The sequence below is a fragment of the Melopsittacus undulatus genome, chromosome 3, assembly GCF_012275295.1.
Source record: "Melopsittacus undulatus isolate bMelUnd1 chromosome 3, bMelUnd1.mat.Z, whole genome shotgun sequence".
NCBI lineage: Eukaryota > Metazoa > Chordata > Aves > Psittaciformes > Psittaculidae > Melopsittacus > Melopsittacus undulatus.
In genome coordinates, this window is record NC_047529.1 from 49,651,584 (window position 1) to 49,676,252 (window position 24,669).

Sequence of the window (24,669 nt, forward strand, 5' to 3'; positions counted from 1 at the left end):
AGAAGGGTAGGGAGCCCACTGGTTTAGCACCACAGGATGCAACACTTCTGTGCAATGCAAAGGAGAGAAATTGGGTGGCTGGGTAACACCCTGTCTACATTGCAGCACATCCAGCCAGGGCAGAGGCTCCCTCTTCCAAAACCCTCCTGGAATGCATGGCTTTCAGAGAAGGTTTGGGCACATGAATGTGGGTGTGATATGCCAAAGAGGTGACGATCCCAGGTCTGGGTCCATACAGGCTGTAGTAGTTGTCTACCTCGTCTGATTTCAGGAAAACACACAGGGACATGGAATCTTTGATATCAAAACTTTTTTGTTAAATCTCCTTTAAACTAATCAGTAGCCTCCAGGGTACTGAGGATGGGACAGACAGATACATGTTTGTCTACAAATGGTAGATGCAACATGTTTGTATTAGCACCTTCTCCTTAGGAAAGCAGACTAGAAATTACACTTTCTGTTGCTTCTGATGTCTAAAAGATGCTTTCAATCTTTGATCCTAATTCTGATTCCAGCTTCAGCACTGAGCAGTGGAATACTTCCACTCTACCAGTTTTAGGGATGTGAGTCTAAACTCTCACACCAGTAACAGAGATAATGATCTTTTTCCCTTCTGTTTACTGGTAACTGTCTTCTCTATTTACTGTGGCCTTCAAACAAAATAAATATTGTAAGATTCTTTGAAATGTGTTTTTACTGATGTTATAGTAGGATATAACAGGAATTTTGATGCTTTCATCCTGCAGACATGAGCAGAGGGAGCTATTTCAGTTGGATGGAAATGTTTTACATTGGATGCTACCTTTGGGGTCAAGGTGACATCCATGGGTGTTTGCAATGCAGCCAACAGCAATGTGACTTTTATGATAATGCAATTACATTTCTGTTTGGGAATGAAAATAGCAAACTCCTGTTTGCTGGGATCAAATATCATATCTCAGGACGGGTATTTTGCAGACACCAAGCTTGGCAGTAGTTACTTAAAAAAAAGGAATGAATGCTATAAACATTAATACTTCTTAAAAAAACCCCAACATTACATCCTAGGGAAGCTGGTATTTATTTGGATTAATACCACTGCTTTGTGTTTTAAAATTCCAGATAACATTTTTTTACTAGAAAAAGGACTTGATAATGAGAATATTATAGATTTTTAACAATCAAAGGTGTTTATTAAGTCTCTGAAAGCATTATCATCACATTAAGATTTACCATGAAACTTTCATGAAAATGAACTATTTGAAGACTGTTTTAGCGAAATGTCTCTAAACAAATCCCTCAATGATTTAAAATGGACTTCAAACTAAGAAAAAATAAAAAGTTAATTTTTCATCTATATTTACAAGCCTGAATGAAAATGTTAATACAGACTACTGAAAAATAGCTCTAATCTTTAATAATTGCTCAAAATATACAATCATACTGAAAAAGTCTGCTATTTTGAATAAAATTAAAAATTACCAATTGGTTTTGAACTTTTTTCTCCCTATATACACAAGGCCTGCCTTGAGTTCAAGCAGAACAGATAGAAATATGCTGCATCTGAACTGAAAAGCTGCCAATCACTATGTACATAAAAAAGAAACTTTGAGACCTTTCAGGCAAAACCAAAAACATTATGTGACTTCACAGTGAGAAGATTTTTTCTTAGATAAGCCACACACTGCTTCGAGAATTCTGGTCCCTGTACTAAGGTCCTCTGATGAGGTACAGGCATAGGAATTATGTCTGTATGAGGTGACAGATATATGCCCCTGGCTTCCTTGAGAAATCAGGATAACTTGTTGTTTACAGTCCTTTCAAGATAATATTCACCTCCACAGTCTTGCTTCTTCTCAGGACCTCACTGAAACAGCATGTCTTTAAAATCAGTGACAAATAAGGAAAAACTCCAACACCGACTTATGTCCAGTTCAGTCCATGTGCAAGACCACCAAGTGCTATGCCAGGCAGGGACCTGCGTGGACTGATGATACTGCAACAAGCTCATGCTCAACCAGGGACACATATGTTGTCTGTTCCTGATGACTCTCCTTGAAATCTCCAGAGACAGTTCTACCACCTGCCTGACAGACCTTAGAAAACTGATGTCCGTGTAGTTGCTATCAAACTGTGGTATTCACAGAAACACAAATGACTAGTCTGCAGGTCATAATTACTGAGAAGCCTTCAGGGGCTGTGCTTATATGTTTAAATGCAGCGTGAATGAATCAGGGGAATGAAGCAGCTGATGATGAGTCCTACACTACACTGCTGGTGGTTCTGTACTAGATTTTGACCAGTCCTTTGGAAGGTAAGTTGCCCCTTTGCATGTTGCTTGAAGCTGTGCATGGTGCTGGTCACTGCTTTGGGCTTGCTGGCATCCCCTGAGCAAAACTTCCAGGCTGGTGTGTCTGAAAGAAACCTGCTGTGTGTGCACCAAAATTGCACCAATGCGCAGGAAGCTGGAGAACTGGGGGGAGCCCTTCAAAAAACTACTAGAACTGTAAGCAAAGGCCTCAATGCAAACACAGGTACAGATGACCTTGAAAAACCTTTACAAAGTCATCTAGAAAACATTTATTGACATGATCTTAAGGTGTTCTAATGGAGACCTGGTTTTAATTTCTACATATTCTTCTAGTAGGAAACAGGTTTATTTTTAACATCTTTTTGACCTTGTGCAACTAGCTGATGGAATGGCTACATATGGCATTGTGGAGACAGTGTTCTCACAGGAGAATGGGTATTTGGTACATGAGCTCTGAATAACTCCAAAAGATACAGCAAGGCAGTGGGAGGCCCGAGGAAGCTTAAGCAAGCAAGATAAGAAGAAGCTGGAATTCACTGAGTGATGAGAACTGTGGACTGTTGGCAAGCTTTCGAGGTCAACTTCTCACACCTGTGCTTAACCAATTATATGTTAGTCACTAAGGGTCTTCAAGACAAGTATCCAATCATGATATGCCAAATTGCTGTAGGTGTGTATAAGCAATAGTATATAAGGAGTTAATGCTTTGCAATAAATGGCTTTTTGTCTGATCATATTGGTCTCTGACTGAGTCCTTTCTGCGGCATGGCATAGTTGTTAAAGGACATTAAAATAAAACAACTTGTGTAGACTAAGATAGTAAACTTCAGTTAGAAATATCACTAGGAAAAAAAACCCTATTTTTTACATTGAAGAAATGGACTGTATATTTTGCAGTGCTTTAATGCAGGGTATTGGCTAACAAAACTACTTGTCCAGGTTTAATTTTATCTTCTTAATGAATCAGTAACTCAGATAGATTGTTTATTTAGAGAAAAAAAGTAAGTAAGTTTCCTTTCCCTGCTAGTGGCACAGATTCTGACTCAGCAATATAAATTAGATTGAATGCAGCTATTTCCATTGATTTAACTGAATCTAGCCTAATTTTCTTGGATACTTCTTAGCTGTGCTAAAGCATTTCCATAACGTATAAACTGGGCTGATTTAAAATAAACAGACGTTAGTGAATTCTACTAGTCACTCCATTACAGTTACATGGGTGCAAAATTCTTCAGTGCAGCTCAGGACATAAAGCTGTTGAACAGGAGAAATAAGAGAACTTTTGTTTAAAAAGAATAAAAAAGAAAAAGAGAAAAAGGAGAATAACTGATCCTTAATGATATTGCTTCTTCCTAACAAGTTGAAGAAGGAAGGCTAACCTAAGCCTATTACATGTGCTCACAAGATTATACAAATATTTATAAACTTAAATTTGCTCAACTCAGTCAGTAGTATTTTATGTGCAGCCAAGTGGCATTCAGTCAAATCCAACATGTTGATTTACATGTTTTTATTCGTCTGCTGGAAAATTGGTTGTAAGTGTATTTCTGAGGTTTGGAATCACAACTGATCTTACCTTCTGGTTTATATGTGTTTCCAAAAATAATAATGTTACTGTTACTTCTTTTTTCTTTTAAAAAACCCCACAAAACAGGACAGCACATTAAAGAATTCAAGCACTTTGAAATTATTTTTATAAAGAGCTCAAAATAGATCATCTACCCCTGCCAAAATTAAAAAAAAATCATCTTAAACGTGACTGATGAAATACTTCTAGAAATGTGGGACTGTTTCCCTGCTATCCATTTACATGAATTGTTGGAGTATTTAAATTTTGGCCTCCTTTTGATGTGATGAGCTTGATGTCTGTGGGGTTTGATAACCAAAGACATGATGCTTGGTTCATAGACACTGTGAGTTACCCATCCTTGAAAGTGTTCCAAACCTCACTGAACATGGTCCTGGTCAGCCTTCGATAGTTGACCCTGCTTTAGCAGGGAGATTGGACTAAACCACCTCAGAGTTCCCTTCTAAACTTTTCATTTTCTTTTTTGATTCTCTGAGTCTACTTTCGATTCTTACACATTTGTTTAAAGTTTGAGGCTGCTGATCTCTAACTCATAGCCAAAGTAGTAATCAGTTTCCTTTACAGAAACCCTTAGGAAAAAAACCACCACTTTAATCAGTTCATCTCTTTTGCTTCCACTCTTCTGATGCTGCCAAACAGCAGCTTTAAGTGGGAGAATGTATTCAAAACAGATTTAATTTGGGATATTTCCTTCAGAAAAAGAGTAATTTCAGAAGCAGAAGTAGTTTGGTTGAAGTTTAGTTTTCTCGTGCTGATGTGTAGTAAGAGTAGCTGTGGAGAGAGTGGTAGAAAATGCAAGTAAATTAAGGGAGTCCGGTGGATTCCAGAGACTTGTTTTTTTTGGAGAAGATGAGAATTTTGTTTGGATTTCTGTTTTCATACTGATTTGGACTGAATCTTCAAATTTCAGAAGTGAGAAGAATATGAAAGAGGAATTTTTTTTCAAGTCAATCAAAGCATTTACTGTTTTTTGTTCTTTTAATTAGAACATTGTACGTAGCATGTACTTAATGATACTTTAGAAAGAAAATAAAAAAGAAACTCAAAACAAAAATAAGGAAAGAAAAACCTCAAAATTCTGCAAATGTTGGAATGCCTGGATTCAATATTATTGAACATTTCCCTTTTTTTCTCCTTTCAAACAAACTTTTCCCTCCCCCTCCAGAAACTGTCATGTTGTTATGAAGTATTTTCAAGTCAGCTAGGTTTTTGTTTTGCCATAAACAGGTCATCTGACCATATTGAAGCTCTATGCAGATGGAGAACTTGGGAGACACGGATTTCAGGCCTAGGTTGGTGGCTATTTCACTGAATGACTCAGTAAGTTGCCTCATCCCCAACATCTGCTTCCTTATTCATAAAATATGGATAACAGCACCTGCCTTTGTGAAGGAAGCTCTTGTGCTTGGTGATGGGAAAGCACTGTATGTAAAAAGCAGGTAGTATTCTTCTACCACGACAGTCAACCTTTGCTTTATATTAGAAACTCTTTGGAAGCAAATACTTTTCTTCTTAAGAACTGCACCTTGAAGAGCTGACAGATGTCAGACTGTTTTCAGAAGGAGATACCAGAAGTGACACAGTCAAGTATCTCTTTTAGTGTACATACAGACTATTTCCAGGTTTTCTCATTGATATCAGTGATTGCAGCTGAAAATGAAACAATTTATACAGATGATTTAAATAGTTATTCTTTTAAAAACAAACAGTTATAATGAGTTAATGTAAAGGTGAGAATTGTATCCTCTGATTTCAGTCTAATCCACCTCACAGCCTTTCTGACCCTTGAAATAAGTGGAGCCTCAAATAAGACCACATATTTTTACAGTGTACTTTTATATTTGTACTCAAAAAATCAGAGTCAGAAAGGATATAGGTCCCCCTTGTGAATTACTTGGCTTGGATTTCTTTGAGATCTCATAAATCCCTATGCGAAGTGAGCTGTAACCAGGTAAATTAAATCAGTTAATTACAGTAACAGTTATAAACAACCCAGTAGTTAAAGTTAATGTCAACATTTCATAGCAGTGGCTCAGTTTTTCATTGTATAATTTCATAAAGAAAAACAGCTTTGAAACAAGCTTCACAAAAAACTTATAAATATTTTGTTCTTATGATTAAGATGAATTTATATTTTTATAAATCATACAGGCTAAAGGAGCAAACCACTGAATGATCCAAAATATGACTGTATATCTCAAAGACTTTAGATTTGAAAAAAGGGAGACTGCAAGTAATCAACTAAGAGTTCCCCAGTACTTTAGGCACTTACACAACTGTGAGCACATGGTGCTCACCCAGCCAGCTGCAGTATACTAGGACTCATGTAGGCTCCGGCACTAAATTTGCATAGTCCTTGGGAAAGGAATTGTACAATGGGAAGCCCCACCTTGCTTATTTGCATTAATAATTGTAGAATTACTTAACCTGTATCCTGATGACAAACACACCGGCTTAAATATTTACAAAAGGTGCTCTGTGGAGTCATTTTGCCCAGTACCACGTTTTCAGCAGTAAACAATGAATCCTTGGGTAAGGTAACAGAGCAGGGTGGATGCACTGGCAACTTTCCCCAAGGTATTCTTCAAGTAATATGAAGGTTATGGAGTTTGAGAGCTAATAGGGTATAGATGGTGTGAAATAATGTTTCAACATCTTTATTTTCATGAGCTCATTTATATTTTCCACCTTTTCAGCTGTGACAGAGGTATAATTACACACCATGTGAAATGAAGTACTCCTTTCACTGAAACCCGCTGATAGATCAATTCACTGGATGTCTGTATTCTTGTATTAGGAAAAACAGTAAGTAAATTATTCCTGTCCATTTTAATGATTTATTGTTGATTTGTCTAAATTTTGAATTCCCAGCCAGCCTAAGGCTGGGAAGCTTCTAGACTGAGTTGAGTTGCGCTGGCCATACGAAGGAGAAAAGGACAAACATCCCAGGTGGGTTGTAGTTGTCTCTTATCTCTGTGATCACTTTGTCTCCCTCCTTTACCAGCCATGACTGCTGTTGCCCAGCCAGTGAGCAGAAACAGGACTATGCGATTTAAGCAGCCTTTACTTTTGCTGATAATGAATTCTAAAAAGTCAAATCAAAAAACTCTTTGACCATTGGTATATATTTATTTCTGTAACACATTTGAATAATTAGAAATTGTGGTCTAGTCAACAAAACGAACAAAAAAGAAATTTCCAACTGGTCCTTACTCATCTCAGGTTGGTCAAAACAACTCTTTTTCATAGAATTATAGAATTTCTGAGATTCTGAAATTTTCAAGTTAGATTTCTAGATAAAAGTTTAGGATATTTTCATTCCAGAATTTCAAAATTTAATTGAAAGTTTTACAGGTTTCTCCTATTTTAATGTTATTCTTTGTCACATAATGATGCAGTATTGTGGTGTTGGTGAAGTAGCACATGACCTGAATTACAATTTGTATTTACACCTAGTGTTAAGGATGAATATTGTTCCATATTGATTAAAAATTTGTATCCCCTTTTCCTAACTATAATATGCTGAAAAAATGCTGTAGTTGTTAGTTTAAGAAAGAAAGTTAAAGAATGTTTTCTAATTAGAATGTCAGTCAGTGGTGGTCTTTGGTGCAGTAATGAGCCTTGCTTTTCTCAAGCAATTATTTTCATCTCTTGATATGCTTCACCTTCATTTATTTTTCCTGCTATTTTAAAGTTACAGATGTACTGCGTGGTTATTTCTTTGCATCAGGAGTAATCTCTGCCTTCTCTCCTGATTTCCTAATTTCTCTTAAAACCATCTGGTGCTAACTTTCTTTGTTCTGATATTATTATTATTATTTAGTGTTACTCTGTCTTTCAGCAGCCTTAATTAGGACTGCAAATTTGTCTTGCAGACAGCCACCAATGTAGAACTTCAGTGCTCAAAACATAGGTATTCTCCAGGGTAGAGTTCAGGATTTCTCTAGAAGGCTCTAACTTATATATTTACAGTAAAATCCAATCAGTTCACTTCAGCTGTCCTGCAATTCTATAAATGTAAAAGTGCAATTGTCGCGCTGGGAACTAATGGACAAATCCTTGCTGACATTTTATTTAGTGTAAGGAATGTGCAACGCATTCAAACCAATGTGAAGGGTTATTTATACTTTGCTTTGCCATGTACTATTGGTAGCAGAACTGGGCAGAATTTGATTTTAATGATATATGAAATCACTGTCCCTCTCAAGTCAAATACGTCATCTAAGGGTAATCATTTGCAACAGCAGTGCAGCTGGACTTCTGCACATCTTGAGTCCCATGCTGGCTCTTCTTAGTGGTCACAATTGAAAATGCCTACTGCAGGGTCCACCTCACTTACCTAAAAGCAAGATATCTAGCCCAGTGTACCATCTAGACTCCCACTATAGTCAAAGACGAGAGAGACTTCTGGTGGCAAGAATCAGTCTGTTTGTGCTAGACACTGCTTTCCAATGGGGATAAACTCCAGGTGGCAGCTGTGGACTGGTACAAACAATATACCTAACATTTAGATGCGGAAGTGAAAAGGCACAACGCAGACCTGGTATTTAATAACCTGCTACAGACTACATTGACATCATGTCCAAGTATTCGCACATAGCAATATATAGGTTGGAGTTCATGGTACTACCTCCTGCCCTTTGCCAGAAAGAGTCAGAACATTCACCTGGAATAAATACAGTCTACTCGTTTCAAACATATGAGGAAGACACCTCCTTCTTCTGAGATTTAAGGTTTAGCCCTACTTTCCATAGTACTCCAGACACAGAGAAACATGAACAAACCCATTCTGTGTCTTTAAAGAAATGCTGTTGGGATAGAAAACATACCATAAGCTAAGGAAAAAATGGAAGAAACATATTTCAACTTGACTTTATTACTTGATAAGGCCACAAACAAAAAAAAGCCAACAACTTGATTTGTAGGGGCTGGATTCATCTTCTCTGGGGATTGAATGTAGTTCAAGGTGCAGACACTGAATTTTAGCCTCTCCACATAGCTGTCCAGAGGCTTGCTGGCAGTTAAGCTTATGCCGCAGTCAGCAGCTCAGCTGGGATCTCTTAAATAAATGGAATTGAAAGACTGTCATATATACCTGATAAAAATAGGCATTTATAGGCAAAGTGTTTGGAGCCTGTGGCTTTTTTTCTGTACTTATACCAGTAGGGTCAGTATTCCTTTACAATGTATTTCCCCTTGTCAGTATTTCTTTCCAAGGTATTTGCAGTTAAAGAGGGCAGTCTGGGTATTGTCTGATGTTACACGACAGAGAAAATTAGGTTTTAAGCATCTTGGTGTAGGTCCATGGGTGATCTGTGATTCTATGATACTACAACAGAGACAACATGAAGTGTGAAGTCAACAGAGAAAAGGAAACAGTTTTCTGAATCAGTCTATGTTAACTGCACTAATTCAGTGCCTGTGGTTTTTCTTTTCCTATGAAAATAAAGAGATAAAAAGGTATCTATAATGCATTAAATTTTGTTGCTAGCTATGGAGAAGAAAGATTCCTTCCTGGGAGCAAGTGCTTTTATTAGCAAAGACATGAAGCAGTTCCTAAGCAGGAAGGCACAGGTGGAGCACGAGCCCTACACTGTGGTATTCGCAAGGTAAACTTTCTTATTTAAGTTTTTATGGTTAGAACACAACCATGACTGTGGCCGTGCATGCAAGTTAATAAAAATTAGCATTAACTTTTGTAACTTGAAGCCTGAAATGACAGGCTGTAAATAGATACCTTTATTTGTTTACCATGAGTCATAACATATATGTGGGGTTTAATCCGTTCTTTTTTAATTAAAAAAAAAGCTTTCAGAAAGCGATTTTTTGTTAACATATGTTGTTAGATGAAAGAAAAGGACATTTTGCCTGACTTCAACTTTGCCTGTCTGAAGAAAAATAAAAAAGCTGCTTGGATTAAGAGTGACAGCCAATGAGATTAATTTAATCATAAGAGAAATCTGTCAAACTAAATACAACCGCAAGACCCTCGTTCTTGGAGAGTGTGAAACACAGAAAGCCTTAGCGAATAAATGCAACTATTCCTTAAAACAGTCACCCTTTTAGCAAGAGACCATTGACTCTTTTTGTGGATATCATACCACATCTTTTTCTGACGGGATCCATTTTTTTCACCTAAAGATCAGGTTTTAACTTCCCAAGTTCTCTTGCAGCTCAAAGCAGCACTACAAGCAGCAGTGATGCATATATCTTGGGACATAGCCCTGCTGGGTGTCAAATGTGAACTCCCACTGCCATCTTCTAGATGATGGTGCCAGCATGATATACTGAACTCCGCACTTTTAAAAGCGTGTGTAGCATCCAGCCCCTCCCATTAGCAGCAAAGGGGAGCAGGATTTTGAACAGCCCCCCTGCCACATGATAACCTGCCTCTCTGACATGCTGGCTGGAGTTGCTTATGGACCAATATTCCTATTGCTCCTTCTATGGACCTTTGTAGTAGGTAGGGGTGTCCTTAGTAGTAGGACAGTAGGAGTTGAAGGTGACATTTGGGATATAGACTCTTCACCATATGATGTAAAATGCACTGCAGAGAGCTTTAGGTCAAATGTGCCTTGCAATTCCTTTGTCAGCCCCAGCAAGTGTTTTTCTTTCTTAAGGATAGTTTTCAAACTATTATTCAAAGCCTTAACTTCTATATCTGTGGCTACTTAGACACATATGAAATGTGTCTTTGTTTTGGTTCACCTGTCAAAATTGTGGTTCACCTGTCCCAGATGTCCTTCAGCCTACAACAAATTCTTTGAGTTACATGGTGTTTGACCTAGAAAAAACAAACCTATATTTAAAAGACTTTGACCTACAGTTCAGCAAATGACTGAAACATAACAGCATACCTGGACCTTGATACTGTACCAAGTAAAATCATCAGCAACCTTTATTGGAGCAAAATCAGACATCGGCTTGACTACTCAGAGGGGAGAAAGAAGTTGAAACACAATTTTACCAAGCAATGTAATCTAAGGGTCATATTCACAAACATTTCTCCATCTATGTTCTGCCTGAATTACAAGCACCTGCTCCCACTGACCAAATAGCTCATCTTCTGTTAGTGAAAGAATCTCCAACTTTAAACTCAACCTTTCGGATAAGTAAATAAATATATATTTTTACAAGAATGTCAGATCTCTGTCTTTAAAAGGCAGGTACAGACAGAGCTAAAACTGCCTGTGAAGGCAAACAAAGAGACTTGACTTCAAGTAAGATGAAGCAGAGCAGACTCCAACGTAGAGCAGACTCCAACGTAGAGCAGACTCCAACGTAAAGCAGACCAAGTTGGACAGGGTTGCATGACACATCCTACCTGCCATTTGAAGCGTGCAGGCTGGCAGACTTCCCAACCTGGCACCAAATTAAATGCAGGCGGTGATGGTGGCAGGTCTGTTCTCCTGTGCAAATACACCCAGACAACTTTCTTCTTTCTGCTCTTAGTCTAGAATACATTGCCTTGTTCCCAGAAAATATCTCTGCTTTGCTTACGGGATCAATCCAAGCAGCAAATTTCAGGCAGGTAGTACTGCTGCTGGAACCTGTGAGAGCACCTGTCCCTCTGTTGGACATCAGCACACTGGGGAACATGGCCATTATCTTAAAGTGACCTGTACCTTCATGGAGTACACAGCATCCCTCTCCTGGGGCTCTTACCATGCTGGAGCTGTAGCTGCAGACTGTGCTTCTGTGGCTTTTATTCATTTTGATGGAGAAATTGAATAAAGCCACAGCTGATAAAGATCTCTGTGGTCTCCTACTAAATGACTCACATGGTCAGATAGGCAACAATTAATCACTACAGAAATATAACCATGAGGACCACACCAATATTAGATGCAAGCATTTTTATTTCTCCCCTAAATAGCTGTAGCTTTTGTGGTAAGACTGTGTGTACAGGCATAATGATGCTTAACATCCTTCTGCTCAAATACCCTTGACCCAGCCTCCATGCCAGGTCTGTACAGTGAGGGGTTTAAGAGAGATACATTACATTTACAAAACAGAACTTGTGTTTTTCATATCTTGACTGGTTTGATGACAACCCTGCTATTGCTGCCAGTGTTTTAAAAAACTGTTGGTTTTCTTCATGTAAAAGATAAAATACTCATAAGGCAGAACTATTACTATGGATATCTTTCCCGACTTCTTGGACTATTTAAACAGTGAATAATACAATAATTTCAACTGAGTCTTATAATGAAAATCAGTTTTAGTTAATTTCAATTCACCTTCTGATTGTTGTTTTTCAACCTAATGTAATTTGGTTAATTCTGTTTCAGATGCATTTTAAATTTTATTCTGAATGGACAAGGTCAAAAGTCTCCTGATATTGCTACTGTTGAAAGCAGTAATGTTGAAAAGTGTTTTACTTACAGAAACCATTATCTTCTGACCTTTTCTTCAAGTTTAACTTTTTCCTGTCTTTTTCCTTGACAATATTTTAATCAAAACGTTTAATGAAATCCTGTTATTGACCTGCATTTCCCAGAGAAGAGGTCTTTCAGCATCAGTGGGTTTCCAACATCTAAAAAGCAGTATGAATGTTAAGAAAATCCTGGAAAATGTAAAAATAAATGTTCTATTTTGAAATCCCACAAAGTGGACTCAGTACTTCCAGAACTTTTCATGAAATATTTTATTTTTTCAGCAGTTACTTATTGCAAATATTCTATTATTTGATTCAGTTTTTATTAAGCATTGAGAAGCATTTAACAGAAATCTTTATCTAAGTAAGTAAATTATTTCCTCTTGAAAAATGAGCAAGAAATTCCTTTAAAAAGGGAAATAGCTCTTCTTTGCTTTCTCTAATTTCCTGCCCAATGCAATGAAGACCTATTTTCTTCCTACTCCTGTCCAAAGGTTTAAACACAAGTACATAAAACCTGAGACCTCTTAAAAGGCACTGGATTTAAATCCTCTTAGAGAAAAGGTTATCAATTGCTGTCTCTCCATTAGGCTGTTGTCTCCTACTGAAAGGAAATTAGGAGATCTGTCTTTACATAGAGTCGGGGAAGCACAGTTCTCTCAGGCACCAACAGTCCAGTTGTGGACTCATCTGGAGGAAAATGGGACATTTCTTTATTCCTCTGACTTCTGCTCCTGTCAACCATCTCAGTGGTGGCTTGTCACGAGGAGCTGTTGTTTCCCAGTTTTTGGGACCCATGGAGGAGGCAGACCTATGCTTCATTAGTTATATAAACCGTATAACATTGTTTTCCATCAACTTTAGATCACTTTGCCTATGCAGAAAACCTAAGTTAACTACGTGACAAGTGTGGGCTGAAGCATGTGGTTTTCCTTCCTTACAATTGTTAAAGGAAGTAATTGTCCAATCTGAGCGCTAAATATATTGAATTGGTGCTGATTTTTTTTTTATTTTTTACAAAAGAATCATGAATAATTTCACTTTAACGTCAGATAAAAAAAAGACAAACCCAAATTAAAACAAAGATACAACACATACTCCAAATGTAGCCTCTCTTCATTGTTAGTGCACTATAAGCACCTTTTTATGCTAGGGATTCAGTTTCCAGTTTTAATGTACGTGTATTCAATCCAAAGCCAAAGGATACTTTCATCAAAAGGGCTACTTCTGCAGAAAGTTGAACAGGTGTCTGAATTATAGAATAACTGGGACAAAGTCCAGTTCCAACTAGGTTTTGGGATATACTGTGGTTGGTTCTTCCATTAATCCTCATTCCTAACTAGAATATAGGAATAGTTCCCTTTCAGAAGTTTGGTAGATTGGCATTTCACTGATTTCATGCTACATGAGTTATGTCTGTGTGCTTGCCTAGCAATATGCTACACACTGGGATTAAAGAAGACAAGATGAGGATTCAGTACCTTCTTTATTTGATTTAAACTTCATTTTCAGAGTTGTAATTCAAATATCTGGTAAAATTTTTCAAAAGGACCCAAACGATGCAAGCCTGAGCAGCAAGTCTGGGACCAGCTCTAGTGGTTTGTACACACAAGAAAGAGACAAAGATTACACTTAAATATTATTTCTTAAACTTCATCCTTGAATGGTAAAATGAGGAGAAGAGACTGAAACTGAATTAGAGGAAGGAAAACGTGAGGTGAAGAGACCAAATATAACAGTGTAGGTGATATGTAGGGCTGTATAAAGTGATAGAGTACACTTAAGGTGAAGTATGCCTTAGCCTGTAAGTCTATATGGTATAGCACATGGTGTTTGGTCCATTGATGTTTGGTGGTGGGTGCCATCTGAGAATGTGGCACTATGTAAGCAGGAGCTAAGGACTCTCTACCGTACCAATGCCCTGTCAGTGGCTGCACAAAACACAGCAGCAACAGGGAATTAAGCAGACCAGCTTGCACAGACATTTGGACCTCAGCCTTTAGCACCCAGACTGGCTCTAAGTCAACCTTCCACTGCCAGAGAAGAGTGGAGATGCAATGCAGGTCTTGGTGAACCTGTCCATAAAGGGTGAGTAGTAGGAGGTGTATCATGAGCCAGGACCAACACTTGTCAGCATTTGATGCAGGTCCTCAGTCCTGAGGAGCCTGGAGGATATATGTGTGGCTACTTGCTAATCCTCTCTTCCCTATCATGGCACTTACAGACAAAAGTGTAGCAAAACAGTTTCTGCCAGTCCTTCTCTAGCTGGTCTGTGCCTAGACACCCAGCTCCACTGCTGTCTTAGCTCCATATGACTTGCTATGAAACATAAGTCGCTGGAGATTTTGGCCCCATGTCTCTGAACAAGGAGTTCATCATCTGTCAGCTGACGCAGATTTCTTTTACCTTGGGCAATTTTCCAGCCTTCACATTCTGGAGCATAGCTCTAAGGAAGAGACTGAAGTGAACAAACAGTCTGTTCTTCTCCTGTGTTCTTTGGAAGACGTGAGTATCTAATGCTACAGCTTTTGGCTGGTCCCATCAGCTGTAAAGTAGCAAAGCACTGCTGGGACCACCCTGGGGAAGAGGGGATATACAAACATACAACAATGGACCAGCATGTGTGTTTGGAGGGTACCTTCAGAGATGATGCAGAAAAAAATCATTAGTGTTGTTTGTCTTTTGCAATGAAAGACACAACCCAACCTTGTATATATATCACATACACCGAGTAAGGACACATTTCTGATGAGGTCATTTGTCTAAATATAGTACTTAATGGGAGCTGCTGACAAAGCTCTGTACTTCTAAGACTGCATTTTTTGCCTCATTGTTCATTGCAAGGAAGTTACCATCCATTTAGGATGTCATCTGGAAGAACAGGCTGGCTGGGGCACATTTGTTGTGTGTCAGTTCATCCCCTGCACCTCCATGCTGCTTGTAATAGTACATATGGCCCTTTCATACATGACCAGTAATTTGTAAGGAAAAGCCACATACTGTATCATTAAAGAGATTTCAAAGCCTGATTGTGACTCCAAAGAAGACTGAGATTTTGTAACTTTCTGAGGCAAGGTTTCAGTTTCTGCCATTGCTCTGCAACAGAGCTGGACAGATCTTCAGGGTAGTCACAAAAAAAGAAACCAGGGCAGGCTGCATCAGAACGTTTTAGAAGCTGTTAATAAGATTTTATGTTGTTGTTCTGAAGGGCATTTTCTGCTGCTCTCAGCACAATATTGTGACTGGCCTTCACAAGATGGAAAAAATGATGTATTCTTACTTCATCCTAAATAACACTGCAGCCAGCATGAGGACAAATTGCAGGGAGGACAAGGCTGTTTGCAGTTTCTGTACGTGCAAGGAAACTCTAATGTTAGACCTACAAAAAGGCCCAAATGTCACCTATCTTCAAAATGTCACCTGGCTGTGAAATAGCAGCAGGATGAACTGACCTTGGGCTTGCTGAGCAAAGGCTCTAGCCCCTGCGTTGTGGCTGAGGCAGAGAGGAGGGCTCCTACGCCAGCATGGCATATAAGCAAAGGCAGCTTGGTGTCAAAGACTTGCCCCAGGTTCAAGGTAGGGAGCAGTCACACTGCTTTCTGCAGTGCCTTATGGGTGCAGCACTCCCGGAGCAGCCCATTTTGAAAGGAAAAAGAAGAACAGTTGCTGTTTAGGAGTCAGGGAGAACAAAAATTTTATGTACACTTTTCCTTCTGGGAGAGAAAAAGAAGGTATTTTGTTCCTGTGGGAATTCCTTTATTGGTGTATTTACTTTAATCACCCACTGGGACAAAAGTCGTATACACTGACATATTTCAGGAGAGATACCTCAGAGATGTTTTAAAGAGCCATAGTAAAACCCTTTAAATTTCGACTTTTTGATTAAGACACAACATTGCCACACTGAAATGTCTGATACTGAGCTGCCTGGAAACAGTGCTTCAGGTCATCCTGAAAGATGTGGTGTTTCTGTATTGAGGGTGGTGTTTCCCCACTTTCAGGAACCAGTCTTTCTCCAGGGCACTAGAGCTTTGGAGGTGGGATAAACCCTTTTAGCTCCAGTGCATGTCTCCTAGGATGTACCATGCTGCTCTATCTACTGTATCTGTCATGGGACTTACAGCTTTTGTAAGAAGCAGAGCTCTGAAAGTGCAGCTCCCATAAGATAGTACACCACCATAAAGAAATGCAATATACGGTGTAACATGACTTAAAGTGTTCCAGGTCAGTCAGATTATGTAATTCAGTTCAAACTAATTGCAGATAGAATATTTTCTTTTGGAAAGAAAAGATAATTTGACTTAAAAAAATCTTGAACAACCCACTCTTCACATTCTCTCCACTTTCCAGGTGTGCATTTGTGTGTGTGTCTGCATGTCTGTGTGCATGTAATCAGCAACAATCTGCCTTGTGCACATCATGGATTTCTCTTCTTAATGCAGGTAACCCTGCTGGTTCCCAAACTTTGGCCATCTGCTCGAGCCTAAGGCACAGCAATAATAAATGAGCCGTAGTCTGCCATTTCTTCAATAACTGACATTTGCACAAACAAGTCCTCCATGCACATGTGCACATTAGGAAATTAAAGTGTAAAGTAAATAAGATTATCATTGTGTGTTTCTTCTCAAAAACATATTGCAAGTCATTATCTCTCCCTCTAATGACTGAAATTCTGTGTGCAAAACCAGGTAATTTAATTTACATTTCTCGAGTAGCATGCCATTTTGTTGTTGATGTTGCAAGGCCTGTACTGAATGCCTTGTGAATTCAATCATTTCATCATCAAGAGTTGGCATGGCTGTAGGCAGATGATCCTTCTTGCCACATAGTGTGACAGAACAGACACAGACCACAAAGCACTGCCCCTCCTGCCCCTTCAGAGCACTTCTGGTGATTCTGGGTGAAGGCTTCTACTACTGTACAGCTCTCTGCTTCCTCCAGAAGAAGCTAAAGCTTGCTTGCTCTAGACTGGGCTGAGTTATTGATCCCATTGCAATCCCACTCAAACCAATGGGAGTTTTTCAGTCTTTGATGGTGAGAGTGAGATTAGGTCTGCAATAATTGAAAGAATTTCAACTGCTTGGCTAGAAAAAAAATCTCTCTGTCCATTGACAACTGGTATGGGGTTGCTGGGTTGGTAGCTACATCAACCCCCCTATATTCAGATAGATAAAATGAGTTGAATAAAGTAAATAAACTGAAAGGTCAAGGACAGACAGTCTGCAGTTGATGCAGGCATGGCTGGGGATGTCTGCATGGGATGCTGCAGAAATGGAGCCCAGACTGACATCTTAATTTGTTTAAATATCAGTATCCACACAATATCCAGCTATGCACTGGGAGAGCAAATAGGCACTTCCCTCAGTTTTCGTGCTCAGTGGGTTGTTCATAAAGACTTTATTCTCCTTCTACACATAATGATGCTGGGGCATAAAGTTTTAAGTGTGGGGAGCAAAAAGTATTCAGTAAGCACTTATTACACTTTATGCTATCATAAACTCCAGCAGTAAAGACAGAGGAATAGATAGTTTCTTTTCTCAGCTCACACACACAGTCTTGAGATCAGAAAAGATGGTTTGTCAAATGTCCGTATCATTAGGCATTGCAGTGGTGGGAATTGAGCACTTCAGGAAGAAATTTTTCAGTCTGCTCTGACTGTCTCCAAGGAATTCCCCACTAGAGGACTTTTCTGTGATTGTCTCTTTCTGCATAGAGGAGACAAGAATTTGTGTCTCTGCTGCAAGTTGCAGTCCCTTCACTATCAGCTGATAAATGGTCTCAGGTATTATTAGATTTTCCTTTTTTGTTCCTATCATCAGTGCCACCTGTGATTTCTTTGCTTTGTAGAACCTTATTTCCTCCAGATTTAATTCCAACTGAGGAATATATATGCTTATCTTTTTGCCACCTGACCCCATTAATCTTTCCTGGAATAGCAGTTCTTGCTGAAAACTGCTGTGGTTTCAGAGGCTTGCCAGAAATTGCCCTTTGGAAGAGTTCTCCTTCCCATCATCAGAGGGAGTTGGAGGTGCTCAGGAGGTGATTCTGGATCAGTGCTTGTATGTTAGTGTTCAGGAAGAGGATTTGACTTTGATAGAGGTTGGGGGGCCATCAGGAGAGTAAGGATGCAGAACAGGTGCATATGCAGGGCTGTCAGGAGAGCAGGAGATGTAGGAGGCAGCAGCACCCATGACAGCCTCAAGTCCCTGAGGAATCAAGTGCTCATGTGTGATTTTCTATCCTTGTCTTTCAGAGTCTGCCATGTAGAAGAGTGTAAAACACCCCTCATATCTAGGGAAAGGTAAGATAATAAGATACCTTAGTTGTCAGTACGTCATTACTGCTCCCACCCCTGCCTCTCTGCTCCTACCAAAGAGGTATAGCTGTCACCAGGTAGGAGGAAGCAACATTACGAGTGGCAGTGAGTAGCTGAAGCACACCTTGATTCTAAGCTCCCTTTTTCAGGGGAGCATATACCTGATCCTGTCAGAAAACAGCAGAATTTCTCTGAAGGTACTTGTCATCTCTGGACCATGCAGCTTCATGTGCTTGGAACAAACAAGAATGTGTCGGAGTTTTACAACTGTCATACTGGAGTAAAATTACTTTTTTTTTTTTCTATTATAAAAGCTCTTCATTATTCAAGTGAATGAAAGAAAGGGAAAATCTGCTCATTTGAAGCATGAGCAATTAGTAGTACTCCCATTTCCTTTCCTTGTTCTTTGAGGTGATGATTAGTATGCAAGTTCTGAGTGTTCTGGACTGGAAAAATGAGAACTTTGCCACAGTAGATGTAGAAAATAATGAAAAATAATCGTAAAGAAAGCTCGGAGTAGATGTAATGTGGAGAGTGACTGACAATTCTCTTTATGTTATGTGATCACAGCCTTTGCAAATAGGCCTTCCAAATTTGTGAGAATTTCAGGTTTTCAACACCATGTTCAGACATGGCACGTCCTTCACTAAGCTTCGTTAAGCAAAGATAACAGAGCTGTCTCTGCTTAACATTATACGGAAGCAGATTCAGCTGACATGCCTTACCATTATTTGATATGCTGTTAGATACCCTTGCAATCATTCCTTAGCAGTTCCTCACAGTGTGAACAGGATTAGCTTCTGCAAGCCTGCTCAGTAATATTAAATGCTCTGGTTTTTAATGGCATTTGGGCAGGACATGCAACTAGCTGACAATTTTGCTATTCAGTGTCTGCGAAGTGCTAATTATTATTAGATTTGTGGCTTCCATGTCATTTGGACTGACATGTATATATTGAGTATTATCTTTATTTTGACCATGAAATTTCAATTTCCTGTATTTAATAAGTCAAATACTCTGCTTCATATTTTTAGACAAACAAAAATTATGTCATTAAAATGCCATATTTTTCTCCCTATTCATGCATTCACAACTATTGCCTTGAGGTTTGACTCTTACCGAAATGTCCCCTCTTTCCTTCAGGTGCAAAATATTGTGCTTCCTGCTTCTACATGGTGAATAATACAATCTTGCTTGGAAAGAAATTTGGGGCTCTCCACACTAGAAGTGAGTTACTCCAAAACCAGAAAAACTTCTAGCCCATATTGTGCTTGTTTTGAACAACAGATAGGAAGAAACACAGTCAGATTTGATACTGTTTGTTTAAACTAATGAAAATGTGGTTTCAAACTGGACCAGGACAAGTGCACACATCCCGAAGCATTTGGGGGTTGTATTGTGCAAGCCAAAGTTGGCACTGACATCACAGGGTGTTAAAAGTGTTGCTCTAAGTGAAGTAAGATTGTCTTTGCCCAAACCATCCTGGAAGTAGCTCTTAATTGAGGAAACTCTAACAACTCTCTGCACTGTACAAGAGATTTATTCAAAGTCAAGTGCAAAACAAAAACATCTGCTTATTCATCAGTCTAGTCTCACAGAAATGATCCTAATGTGTACCTCTGGGACAGAATAGCCTCATTATGGAATCAAGCCGGAGAAATTCCCATAACCAGAAAGCCTTGATTCTCCCAGAGCTTTTCATTTTACCACTTCTCCTACTCTGCTCATTAAACATTAAAGAAAACAAAAATCAAGAAACTAATAAATAAGAACCTCTCTTTTAGGTGGCCATCTGGTTCAGGTGGATAATTATCTTCTGGCATCTGTTCAGTGACAAGCACTATATGGCACTATTTAAATTGGTGATCTAATAGACACAAATATCTGAAGTTGCAACAATGTCCTGTGGGTCTGCAGGGTCTTCTCTGAGAAGCATCCAGCATATTTGAATTCTAACGCTGCTAAATGGTAACCAACAAACCAAATCTGTTTCCTGACAGTTCAGGTTGTTGAGAGATATGTTCTTTCCTCCTAGAACCTTGAAAGGGAAGATGCTAAAAGGAAAGATTTCTGTATTTGTGTCTCCATCCTATTTTCTGAAGCACTGCCAATGCTCCTTCAAGAGTGCACAAGGCTTTAATTTGTTTTCCAAAGGAGGCTGGCAAAAATTAGTGCTAAAGCATGCTAGCAACTGTTTGGTTTTTCCAACCTAATTCAATCAAACACACATCAATTGCAAAACTGCAGTGGTGACCCCCATTTGGTATCCTGATAACTCATCAGCTCCTGCCACTGTCAGGTGTTTGTTCCATTTGAAAAGGCTCTTTTTCTGTCTGGAGTTTCATGATTAAATGCTTTCCACAGAAAAAGCCAAGTTTTTGAGAGTAAAAGTGGAAACAGGAGAGCACCTTTCTTTGATAAATACAGCCATTTTTGAACATTTTGAAAGAGAAGTTTCAGCATGATTTTCTTTAATGTTTCTATTTTTTCTTCTAGTCCAAATCAGCTTTCAAAATGCAGGTGGTCGATATTAAAAAGAGGTAAAGATGATTAAAGATAGAAATTAAATCCTAGATTCTTTGATCTGAAACTGATTTTAGATAACAATTTCATCCCATTTTACAGCAGTGCTTCAAGACACTGAGCACTAGGCAAATTTGTGATGAGTTTCTGGTCTTATGGCCTCTGCCGTAGTGCTGTTCCCTGAGAGGGTTTTCCATAAATCCTCTGTGGGAACTTGCCTGGTGATGAGTGCAGCTTTCCCTTTTGGCCTGCCCTGTCAGCACATCTGGGCTAATTTTTGCTTTGGGAAGCATCTCTTTCTTAGATGCTTGCAAAAAAAAACTTACTGTGGGTCAAGAGTGACAAAGCCTTGCAGAGTATGGAGCTCTGATCCAAAAGACAGTTTCTTCACAGCCTATCTAATCACACACTGATCCAGTAGCAGGGATTAAAATATAAGGAACTTGGCTACCTACTGAGATACATAATAGGCTGCTGTTGCCCAGCAGGAGCACATCACAGGTGCTTTTGGGGTGAACCTGTGTGGTACAAGTGATAGTTTGGAAGCAAAGTCTTCTAGAAGTCAGATGAGAGATTCAGATCTAAGCAGTTGTTTCTGCATAAGAGCCAAACAGTCAATGGCATTCCTATGTCCTAAGCTGCCTGAGTGTGGCAATGAGTGATAACTGCACAGCTTCAGCAGTAATCTTCCCATGTGCAACTGGTGACAGACCCCAAACCTGTTTCTGTTGGGAGATATAGGTAGGGGAAAGAAGGACTAGAGTTACAAATGAAGCATAGAAGGCCTCAAAGCAATCTTTACTGCTGACCATGAGTTGAGGAGGAATGGGAAGAAAATAAATTCATGCCTCAAACATATGCTCTGGGAAAGGAAAGTAGGAGGAATGTGATTTTGAGGAAAAGCTTTAGGTCTCCTTCATGAGACACCACTGTCAGATGCTTAAATTACCCATTCAGCCTTTAGAAAAGACACTTAACAATCCCACAATGTACATCTATGCCAGGGACTGAACTCAGTGCCTGAATCACTAACACTCCACATCCTCATTAGCTTGCTCCCTTGCTTTGACTTGGAGCATGCAGTGCTCCAAGCTCAGGCATGGCACTGGAAGAACTCAATACAGACACCACTCTCTGAAGGCAGCACATCAGTAGGTTTTACTCCCTTCCAGCATTATCCCAGCAGGATTTGCCCCCTCAAGCACTCCTGTCTTGTGGCATGCAGCATATACCCTCAGCTTCATGCAAAACTTTCCTCCTTTAGGCTGCAAGGCAGACTTCCTAATATTGTGGACACTTTAATACAAATCTCTCCCCCATCCCACATGAAAACCAACAATTGCATCTTGGGGCCACAGGGGTGGCACACACAGCCCAAAAGAGCCATAGGCATATGCTGGGGTTTTTGCAAAGGGCTTTTGATACAACTTCTTCTTAGAGAAATGTGTGCCAAAGCTCTGCTCCATTCCCCCTAGCTGTATGTCCAAGAACTACCTTGACTATTTTGTAATGCACGTTTCATGGATAGAAGCTCTAAATTCAGCATCTCTTCCTTCTTTCAGTTTTATGGAAATCCTTTTCTTTTTTTTCCCCAAAAAGAACAAAGTCTATCATGCTAATTCAATGTAACTCTTGACTTTGTTTACAGTGGCAGCTTATTTGTCAGAATTGCATTTTAAGGACAATAATAATGCTATCATAGTGCTGTTTCTATTGACATTCTGCCTGAGGTCTATTTAAGCTTTGAGTATGACTTGGTGATCTAGCAACATAATAATACAAGAGTAAATACAAATTACTTATCTGAAAGCAAAGAAACAACATTAACGCAACATGCAGGTGTCTCAATTATACTCCAGCATATGTGCTTTAACTTTCATTGCAGCGGTTTTGTGATCCAGTTATCCTCATAAATGTATTCATAACAGAATCTACAGTTAATAATTTACTAAGGTAACTTTAGTCCATTTTTATCATTTTATCACAAGTATCTACTGTCTTCATATCAAGCCCACTATCTTCATACAGGCTGATCTGACATGCTATTTTTCTTATATGCAGTAAACCCACAATTATTTTTTTTTTTCATTAATCCAAGGGCTTTTATCCTCATTTACTTATTGTAAACTGAGAAGGTGTAGGTCGTTTTCAAATGGCTAAACATAAACACATATATTTTCATCACAGTAATAACCTCCTGTCTGAGCCTGGTTACACAAAGCATTTGCTGATATGAGATGATGCTTTTCCATCTCACTTTAATTGGAGGCAACTGTTCCAGCTGGACTGGATGTCTTATACAGAAGATGATGACGTTGTTAACAGGATACAGGTTCTTCAACCATCTGTCTCTAATGGCAAGATGCTGGGCTATCTTCAGCATCTTCCTATTGGCTGGGTTTTCCAAAGACAATGAAAAGGGTAAAATTTCTGTTCATGTTTCTTCGGATCTAGCGATCAAAGACACTTTGGTTTCTCTAGTAATTCTGCCTTTCTTGCAGCAAAGTCTAATTCATGGTCTAGCTATTCTCAATCTATGAAGCCTAATCAGTATTATATTTCCATAGAGACATGTAAAGTTTATAAACCAAAAAGCTGTGGTAGCCAATTTTGCTTCTAGTAGCTTTTAGTTTAACTCAGGATAAGAAAACAAACAAAAGGGTTTGTTGCAGTTATTAACACCAGTTCAGGCCCTTGACTTCTGGTCTCCAGAGAATGGTTAATTCTTGGAAGTTACATATCATTAAATTTTTATTGAAAAAAATTAAAGTGATAATATGGACAAGAATAGGAAAAAAGAAAAGGAGCAGAGAAAGTCCCATGATCAAGGACATGAAAGCATCTAGAGATCTCAGAGGTGCAGAGGGGTGCTCCAGAAGCTCAAGAGAAAATGTGATCTCTCCCTGAAGGTACGTGAGAGTGCAGGGATAGATGGAAACAAAAAGAGAACTGTATTTCTGAATAGTTCAGGGTCTGATTTATTCAACAGCCTACACCTAAGTGGAGAAAACCACGCTGTTTTTTAGAGTTTGCTGTAGAAATTTGGAAAATATTGTACTTCTAGAAGGATGAGTTTCTTGCTGTTAAGATCAACTTGAATGACATTCTGGAGAGTATGATCACTTTCCTAAAGAAATATGTTTTACAACTAAGGCTGTTCTACTGGCAGTGGGCATCTAAAGGTGCTAGTAGCTAAAAAGTACTGGATTTCAGTCCACATGCTTCTGAAACATTGGGAACACTTTGAGAAGCCTGGGGCTAGGAGCACACAGAAGGCCTCTGATCCTTGCAAAACTGCATAACTGTTTTCTATTGAGTTTTCAGAGATACTGATATCAATTCTGCAGCTGGAGGTATTTGAGAGCTGGAAGCAGTGCATATCCAGCTCCTCAATCGCAGTCATCACAAAAGCTTACCCGAGACCATAGTGTCCCAGTGAAAGTTGAAAGTAAAATAAATTGGTATGACAGCATAAATGAATGGTGAAAGCATAAAATGTTGTACTTACCTGTAGAAGCAGATACCAAAATGTGTGTTTTAATAAATCAATGAGTTATTTTCCTTCTAAACAAAAG